Raw genomic sequence first — 10,493 nt, 5'->3', positions numbered from 1 at the left:
AGTATTATGAAGGAGGCATTGAAGGGGGCAGTGAGACTTAAGTTTTCTTTTGGAATGGAAGCAGTTTGTTTATATATATGAAGTATAATCTCCTTGGTTTAAAAGAAATCCAGATATTTTTCTTAATACATTTTATAAATGCAAACGTGACTCAATGGATGATGTTTCCTTTGCTTTTTGTCTGTATAGGTTGTTTTAGAGAACGGAAACTTTGAACAGAAGAAAAGATATATAGTTGCACTTTGCTCCTAGCGGTGTGCATACTGGAGTGACACAACACATAGCTGCTGGCATCTTCCTTTGCTCATACTTTAAAACTAAGATTTAGTTGCTTGTCCCTGAGTGAACACTGCCACATAAAAATCTTGAGCTGAGAGGGACTTTGCAGTGATCACAGAAATGTGAGCCCCAAATCTGGTGCACACTAAAAGTGACTGTTTTAGATTCTTGGAGATGGAGAAACAAGATTTCCCCCACCAACAATCTGCAAGATTGATTGCTATGTTATCTTCCTTTTAAATCTCTATAGAACCCACCTTGGCTGTGACACCTACAAAACACTTAACAATGTGTAGGTGGGTGGTGTGCTGTGACCACTATCTATTATACCTTATGCACCACTTGTCTGTTGTTCCACTTTTTTTTTTGTTTGTTTGTGTCTTGTAAGCTGTTTGAAACAGACTGTCCTGGCTCATTATATGCATGTACTGCACGTAGCAGAATGGGCCCTGATCCTTGATTGGGCCCTATAGGTACTATATACAAACATTCTCTCTTGGTGTAAATCACCATAGAACACAGTAAACACAATACACAGGAGTCGTTGGCCAGCAATCTTCCTCCATGGTTCACAGTCTTCTCATAGCCTTGAGAAGTGTACCATTCCGCATCCCATCCTGAAAGCTACATCGTCAAACCACACTTGCCGTGGGGCCCCGCCCGACACCTGGCGCCAATCCCTACAAAACATGCTCTCCAATCCACGTGACCTGAATACTGAAGTTTTCTTTATCTGATTCTTTATATTTGGTATCACTCCAGTTATGCGTTTAATTTGGGAAATTATCTCCTCATTATTCATTTGGGAGGTATAGCTAATGGAGAGCAATCGCTTATAGCATTTCAGTTTAAAGGCAGAAGACCTCTTAATGTCCTTGTTTCTTAGCATCCATGTCTTGCATGCATTGAGCGAGATGCTGAAGATAAGACTGCAGCAGTTTCATTTTAACTTCATGAATACCTTTGCTCCTCCAAATTGGGTGAGTGTCGCTAGACAGCAGTTGCAAGTCCAGTTCTATGTCCAATCTCTAAAAGTTGTTTAGTGTCCATGGTAGTCATACACCTCTACTCTGATATAATGCAACCCGATATAACATGATTTCTGATATGATGCGGTAAAGCAGTGCTCCGGGGCGCGGGGCTTCACACTCGGGCGGATCAAAGCAAGTTTGATATAATGCGGTTACACCTATAACGCGGAAAGATTTTTTGGCTTTCTAGGACAGCATTATATTGAGGTAGAGGTGTACTACCAGATATTTGAAGTTTTCAATGCACTCCAATGCCACCTCAGATTTTGGTGGGAAATATCTTTGCCTTTTCAACAGACTTAAATGTCACCATTTTCTATCTTTTTCATGTGATATCTTTAGACCTAGCTTCTCTGCTTCTACAGCTACTTGTCTTAGCATTTTTTGCACCTCTTGTGACAATCCAAAATTGAAGGAAAAAAAAAAAAAAAAGTGCCATTGCAACATGGTAGGAAAAGGAATGCAGAAGGGATTCATATGGTGAAAAGACACATTGCAGTCCACACTTGAGTACCAATAGGGGGAGCTGGCGCACACAACCCTGATGATGATTTAAAAAAAAAAAAAAAAGTCCAACGATTAAGCTTTGTGGAATTGTTCATTTAAAAAAAGTTAGAAAGGTGTTTGTTGTCATTAAAATGTACAACAAAGTGAATTTTGCAGTTTCTTCTTCATGATACCTTTAAGTCACTTGGGTTGTCTTCTAGAAAGTTAGTGATAGCCATGTCAAGACATGAAGTCCTCTGTATGTATAGCAGGCTGCTCCTCCCTGATAATCTAAATTCCCTCTTTATCAGGTCATTAGAACTCGGTTCCAAGCCTGCCCCAAAGAGGGTGGTTTAAAAGAAAACCACACCCAAAAGTAGTGAATTGACTTTCTGGGCTTGGAATATATCTGTATGCTGACAAAAGAATTATATGTATTATTTAAAGTATTTTCCTTCTGTCCTGATCTATGAACCAAATTAATATACTAAAGTGAGGCACTCAGGAGCAAGCAAACTGGCTACAGTAATTCTAGCTTAAATGAGACTTAAGGAAGAGTTAGAGCTATTTCTGTCTGCTAAAGGGCTACCATCTGTATTAGCTTGAAGGGTTGGGTAGATAGGTTAATGAGATAAACTTTGTTTCCATCTCTTACAGTCCAGTCTAAAGCTACCTAAATCTTGAGTAATTTCAGATCGTTCTCTAAGTAGAGAGGCTCAGCATACTAATGTACCTAATTCCTTGAGATTATCTGATGCTCCTTTAGAGATAGCTGAGATTCAATGACTGGCACCTTCCTGAGCTAATGAGGCCAATATCAGAGCAACCTAAGATGATTGCATTTCAACTACTTCCCCCGCACGCAGCCCCGAAAGATGGAATAAGGATCTGCTGTTGTTGCTTGCATAGCTAAGAATTTTGAATACAAGAAAAACCCACCTGATGTTTTTCATTTGTAGTGAAGGCACTAGCTAGAGCAAGGTATTATTGATTATGTTTAGAGGTTTGTCAGCTAGTCGTGCCTCATGGTATAGGATTTTTGCAGCATGCAGTACACTGCTTGCCTTGGTTTCCCTGGTTTTCAGTATGTCAATGGCTGTGTTACAAGGTCACTGCAGTGATGCTCTGGAACTACTCCATATGAAGCCTGCCAGGACTCCGGGGAAGCGTGCCTCCTGTCTCTGAGCATACTGGCTTCAGGGCAAGATGCTCACACAGCTTTGACCTTCCTGGGTCTGACTTCAGAGCATTCACCATCCCCTTCCACACCATGCACTTCCCGCAGTGAGTCTGCCCAGGCCAGGCTCCTGGGGTGTAGGGTCCTCTGGCTTCCCCAGCTCCACAGTCAGATGCGACTCTCGGCCAGTGTAAAATGGAAGGTTTATTGATCAACAGGAACACAGCATAGAACAGAACTTGTTGGCACAGAAATCAGTGACTTTCAGGCAAGTCTGTCTTGGGGAGTCCTGGGCCAGGCACCCTGGACTCTCCCTCTCCCAGTCCCCTCAAACAGACTGCCAGCAACATGACCTCAGACACCCCCGTTGCTGCTCCTCCTTCTCTTTGTCTTGCTTCCCAGGCAGTCACCTGGTTGGTTGAATCCCCCTCCTGGGTCTCAGGTTACAAAGGGCACCGGTCATAGCATATGTGCAGGCAACTGGAGCAGCTTCACCTCCCCCAGAAGTCTCAGCCAAAGTTGCACACTTCCATTCCCACCACCCAGATATTGGTGCAGCACACAGGGAAACTGAGGCACACACAGTATTCATGCAAAACAGTAAAACTCACATAGGCTCAACAGTAAGACTCTCATACAACATAACAAGGGAAAATCCTGCTTTGTCACATCTCTCCCCCTGTGAAACCAAACTGAGTAGGGTCACTTTAGCCAGTGGCCTGGGGAAGTTCAGACCCCCCTCTCCAGGACAAAGCATCAGCTATAACATTTGCACTCCCCTTAACATAGACCACCTCCATCTCATACTTTGAAGGCACAGAGTCCACTTCAGGAGCTTGACACTGGCCCCTTGAATCTGGCGCAGCCACAGCGAGGCAAGTGGTCAGTGCATACAGTGAAGTGGCACCCAAATAGATCCGGCTGCAGCCTTTTAAGAGCTTACCCCAGGACCAGGAATTCCTTCCCTATGGCTGCATAGCTTTGCTCCTGGGACAATAGCTTCCTGTTCAGGTATATGATGGGGTGTTTCTCCCCCTTTGCATCAGTGTGATTTGGCACCACGCCCAGCCCTGTGTGAGAGGCATCAGTGAACACTATAAAGGGCTTGTCGAAGCCTAGGTTTCCCAGCACCAGGCCCTTGACCAGATCCTCCTCCAGCGTGCAGAGAATCCTCTGGCAATACCCAGTCCAGACCAGCTTGTCTGGCTTACACTTATTGCACAGCTCAGTGATGGGAGCTGACACAGAGCTAAAGTGGGGCACAAACATCCAGTAGTGCCCCGCCATCCCAATAAAGGCCTGGGCCTGTTTCTTAGCCTAGGGAGCAGGCCAGTCTCTGATCTCCTCCACCTTGGCTGGCTCTGGCTTTAGGCAACCTCTCCCTGGCTTGTGGCTCAGGTGCAACACCTCTGCCATCCACACCTTGCACTTGCTAGCTTTTACAGTCAGCTCTGCATCCTAGAGACAACCCAGCCCTCTCTTTACCTGGGATACGTGGTCCTCCCAAGTCTGGATAACAACACAAATATCATCAATGTCTGCTAGGGTAAAATTCTCCATCCCCCTCAGTAACTGATTCCCCTGGTGCTGGCAGGTGACAGGCGCCTCCTTGATGCTGAAAGGTAGGACCAGGGATTTGTACAGCCCCAAAGAGGTGATAAAAGTAGGTTTCAATCTGGCATCTGGATCCAAAGGTGCCTTTGGTGAGATCCCTGGTCATGTGGGAACCGAGTTCCCCTCAACTTGTCTAGCAACATCTCATCAGGCCAGGCATAGGGCGGGCACCAGACATGGTGATGGCATTGAGCTTCCGATAGGCCATACAGAATCGGATTGACCCACCTTTCCTGGGGACCGGGACCAGCACCACGGGAGAGGCCCCTGGGCTGGTGGATGGCTGGATCACCCCTAAAGCTAGCATGTCTCTGACCTCTTCCTCCAGGGCCTGGGCTGTGTTCCCGGTTACTCTGGATGGGGTAACACCTGATGGGAGAGCCAGCTCCCAGCTCCACCCAGTGGACAGCTCAGTTAGTGAGCCCAGGCCAGTTGGAAAGTAGCTGTTGGTATGAATGCACTGCCTCTCTGATCTCTGCCTGCTGGGCAAGGGGTAGCTGGTCAGAGAGGGGAACTGATTCTAGCAAGGAGCCGGCTCTTGTCTCAGGGAAGAGACCCACCAGGGGATCTTCCCCCTTCTCCCCAGGGCCACACATGGCCAGTACCAGCCTCTTACTGTCACAGTACAGCTCCATCATGTTGACCTGGTACCCTGGTGTCTGTGAGCCCAGTTGGGCAGTTCCACCACATCGTTCTCATTCAGCTGCTTGATGACCTTGAAGAGCCTGTCTCAGGCAGCTTGCAGCTTATTCTTCCTCACTGGGACAAGAACCCTCACCTGGTCCCCAGTGCCATAGGCTGAGTGGTCGTACCAGACCTTCTGCCTCCCTTAGGCCCTGGCTAGTTTCTCCCTGGCTGGATGCATAAGCTCTGTGTGCTTTTCCTGGAAAGTCAGTACATACTCCACCGATTCTCCATCAGGGGAGGCCTTCCCCTCCCATTCATCCCACATTAAGTCCAGGGCCACCTTCTGAAAAGGCTCCTCTATGAGAGGCAGGTGTCTCAAGGCTGCTTTACCCTTGTTCCTGGCCTTTTGCACCCCTGGACAAGACAGCCCCGGTCAGCTGCTGTCCCGTCCTGGCAGTGGTTCTCTACACTCAGCTGGGGTCTACAATCTCCCTGGGCTCAGCTTTGCCCCTGCTGTCCCAGTGAGGGCAGGCAGTGAGCTCGCTGCTTTGCTCACAGCATCAGAGCCAGCATGAGCCACCTCCCCTGTGTGCAGGGGGCAGGAAATATCTCTCTGTTCCACTCAGCTCCAGGGCTCTGGTTACATAGAGGCAGCTCCTCCCCCCTGACAGCCAGGTCATTTGCATTTTCCCTAACTGCGTCAGTCTCTGCCAATTGGTTCCCTGGATTCAAATTCAAATCCTCAACTGTTACAGGAGTAGGACCTGGATCCCTTGGATGGGTCCTTCTGCCTCTCCGCTCAGCCATTGCCAGTTCATCCTGCTGCTGTCTCTCCTGCTGTTCTGCTTCATGCCTTCCCTGTCTCTTATAGTCCTCTGACTCCTTCAATCTCAGCTCCAAATCCATCCATCTCAGATCCACTGACTGGGAACACGGTGGAGACCCCCTGTTGGTCGGAGACATGGCTCTTCGGGACACATGGCTGCTCCCAGCTTCTCTCGCGGCCCCAGCTGGGTCAGGAACCAGCTCCTTAGAGCAATCCTCCTCTTCCAACTAAGCAATCAGCTGTGCCTTAGCAATCTTTCCAGTGCGCAGCCCTCTCTCTGTGCATAGCTCTACAATGTCCTTCTTAAGGGAATGGTTATAGGCCATCTCCCGCTGTGCCCAAGTGGTCACGGACTCACAGGCCTGTGCTCTCTCAGCTCCCCGCAGTCCCTGGGAGGAACCCTGTGACCAGGGTCCTAGTGGGGAATCAGCTGTGGTCGCTCATTTAGGGTGAACTGCAAAGAATGGGGCAGCCAAACCCCAAAAAGCTGGAGGATATTCCAATACTTAGATTTACCAAGCCAGTATAAAACAGCTTTTTATTACCTTACTGGTTACTCAGAAGTCCAAACAACACAGTTCCATTAAAGTGATCCAGCCTCAGGCCACCATCCAGATACCGACCTTAAATATGATGAAAATTTCTATAAATCTTATTTCTTCATATAAAAGAGAAGCTTCTACCAACCGCAAAGGATCGGACACATTACCTTAAAGGCTAATGAATGTTTCAGATCTAACCCAAATGCACGCTACAGCCAGTTCTTATTAACTAAACTAAAATTTAAAAAATCAATATACATACAGACAGGAGTTCAGTTCATTAAGATGCAGATTCATAGCAGAGATGGTGAGTTTTGTAATTGCAAAGAGTTCTTTTAGAAATAGTTCATAGGATATAGTCCAATGTCCAAATCTCATATTCAGGGCGTACCAGCATAACTGGGACTCATATCTTGCGACTCAAACTTCCCTTGTCGAAGCCTAAGCAGATCTGAGATGACAGAATCAGGACCCAAGGATCTTTTATACAATTTCGTGTCTTTTGACAAGTTGGAATTCCTCAGGGAACAAAAGGTAATTAGGATGACTTTGAAGAAGATCCATCACTGGTAATTAGCTAGATGAATTAACATAAGGCCATTTTCTTATTCCTCCCACCATTCACAGTACATTTCAAAGAGAGAAATACAGAGCTATCCCTTGTTTTCAATTCATTTACATTATAGGATGTTCTTTTGCCCTCTGAATTAGCAGAATACAGCATAGACAGGGACTGTTGATTACATTGTCCACCCTACTCATACATATATAAATACACAAAAACACAAACATTATCTCCCCACGTGTATTCTGTGGGTTATTTATTTTGCAGGATGTTTACCCCTTCCTAGCCATGTGTCACACTCCCAACCTGAGACTGGTGTAGAAAGGTGAAATTAGAGCTCTGGAATACATTTTAAGTACCTTCCAACATTGATATGAGCTTTACATTGAATTCTTTGTAAGGCCAAATTATTGATGCATGCTTTGGCCCCAGCCAAAAATTTAGCCTACACATTGTGAAATACTTTAGTGATTCCAGGGTTTGGTCTATATGTTAACTTAACAAAACCATTAATGTTCATTAGAGAGCACTTACTCTGGCATTCAGCCATGAAGGCTATGAGGTGATGTACCTCAGTTTCCCTTTGTGCACAGCAGTTCAAGCTTGTAGTGGTTTTTCTGCTGTGTACAGTTTCAAGATTAGATACAGGCACTAACTGTGAAATATCAGTATCACCAGGTCTTTTAGCATAGTGTCATGAAACATTATATCCATGAAGGCTTTTACAACATACAGTAATGACTTCTTATGTATCACCCCCAATATGGCCAAGGGTTTTTCCAAAAAAAACATGCATAGTGTACATTTTTACAGTTCATGGTATCAGCAACAAGTTAGTTACAATCATTAGCAGTAGCATCAGTTTTATCATATGTGTACATTTACAATCATTTTTGTCATACCAACCCTTTGGTTTAGACAAAGCATTCTTTAGGTCATCTTGTTCAATATCCCTTTTGAATCCTTGTAGCTTTTTCTTGACCTCCGGGTCTTCCTTAACATAGGCTTTCTGTTTAATCACTTCCTTGGAGTTTTGGTATTTTAGGGTTAACCCGTGGCTTTTATTTTCAAGTTTTAATCCTTGCCTTCCTCCCTGTCCAGTAGGGTCAAAATCTGAACTCTTGTGTGTAACAGAATCCATTGGCTGGCTGGGTATGTCCTCTTTGCTAATGGCTATGGGCAAGTCTTTCTCCCCCCAAGTCAGTCAGGTAATTTGCATTAATACAGACACTAGCTTGTTTACTTGTTTTCAAATCCTCAAGCTTTACCAATTCCAAGGCTGGTCTCTGTCTTAAAGAGAGAGCATCCATTTTCACTAGCACGTTAGACTCCAGCTTCCTTTGTTCTTCCATTACCAGCCTCTGCTTCCACATGGAATTAGATGTCAAGCCCACTAAGAGACTACAAGTCATATCCAAAATATCTAGAGATGAAAGTTCTCCTCTGCATCCTTGTAACCAGTAACCCGATTTTTCCTCAGTATCTGAGTCATAGACAGCTTACTTAAAGAATCAAAGTGGAGACATTCATGTTTCAACAACATTATCTCCCCAACAAGCTGGTTAAGCTTTTAGGACTGTTCAAATTCCCTAACAATTTTTATTTCATTTGAAACCTTTTCAAAGCTATCCACACTGGGTCTTTCTAAAGCAAAGTCAGTGGTTCTATACAGCTCAGAAAGACTCTGGCAGTTAGCAGCTGGAACAAGTCTCCCAAACAAACTGTTGCTTTCTCTATGCATTGATTCACCCTGAGTTAACTCGGTCAAATCACATGCACACCCATCAGTTGCAGCAAACTGCTTGCAAAAATTACCCTGAAGATTTTTCTCTTCAGGAATCTTTCTAAGCCACAACCCATTTTTCACAGAAATTCTGCCCTTACCCTTTTCACCTAGGGCTTGTGCTAAAGGAATATTTTCCTGAGCAACAACAGACTCTTTCTGGGCTTCACTTAAATTCAGAATCACCTCTGTCCCGTCAGGAGGATTTTCAGAAAAATCCCTTTCAGGTAAACTGCTAGACTTCATAGTCACAAGATTAGAAGTAGTCTCTTCCTTATTACAAGTTTCCACACTGTCAGTGGGTAACATAGTCAAATCACCTTCATGCTTTTCTTGCGCCCTGGCTATATCACCCTGATCAGACAAGGTTGTCTTGTCTTTACCCAGCAACACACTAGCAACAGGCAAAATAGAAGCTCCAGAATCACTTGGTCTCCAGGAGCTATTTATGACATTAACCGGATGCAACCTAGTTGCAATGTCATCATTCCTAGCAGACACAAATTTAAGACCACTTCCTTCCTTTAGTTGTATCCAGAATCAACTCTGAGTCACATAATAAATTTTCAACCATCATAGGCTTACAGGCTTTTTCTGTCTGCTCTACAAACAGAAAAGAGCAGGAGAAACATCCCCCTTTAACAGACAAACAGCTTGGGATATCCTTTCCATTGTCCCAGCACACATAGCTATTCACAGACAACTGCTTGGAGACTTGGGTAGCAAGCCATTACCGCTAACAGACACAGGAACATTTCCTTCACTGTCACAATTCTCCACACTGGTAACTGGTAAGGTATAGGGATATTCATGTTCCACTAACCTTGCCAACAATCCATCACTTACCAAGACTGTACCCCTTCCTTCCTCAGGTGGGGGCATTACTCTAAGCACTGGCCCTGGCCTGTTCCAATGAAACGTCGCTCTGTTGGGGCGCAATAAATTCCTTCTGAGTTTCACTTAGATTCAGAACCATCTCTGATACATCAGGAATATTTTCACCTAATCCTCCTGCCTGAGGCTGCCAGACTGTATAGCTGAAGGGCTAGAGGCCATCTCCTCCCCTTCGCTGACATCAGGCAAGCTAGAGGCATCAGCACTATACTTCCCTTGAGACCTTGTTATGACATTAATAGTATTAAACTTAATCATAATGTCATTCCCTATAAGAATGTCTGCTGGAAGTTTATCTCGAGTGCCTACGGTCAGCTGACCACTAAAATCCTTCCACTCCAGGTGGATCTTAGCTAAAGAAATAGTTACAGGAAACCTGGCTAAAGCCAGAACAGTTATGTTCTTGCCTGCCAATTCGTCCTCCTCTTGGACATAACACTTCTTAACCAAAGTAATTTCTGACGCTGTGTCATGCCAACCACGACAATCCACACCATTTTCCTTTGCATTTCTAATAAATTCATCATACCCCTCCAAGACTCAGTTCTGACATAATTCACAAGACCCTGTCCTTCCCCTACATCCTCCTTTGGGGCTAGGGAGATAACATTAACATTTACAAGGTTAGCATCTGCACTTATAGTTATGGCATTGGCACTCACAGGGATA

This window comes from Gopherus evgoodei, chromosome 4 (assembly GCF_007399415.2).
Source record: "Gopherus evgoodei ecotype Sinaloan lineage chromosome 4, rGopEvg1_v1.p, whole genome shotgun sequence".
Lineage (NCBI taxonomy): Eukaryota > Metazoa > Chordata > Testudines > Testudinidae > Gopherus > Gopherus evgoodei.
This window is presented reverse-complemented; position numbering follows the sequence as displayed.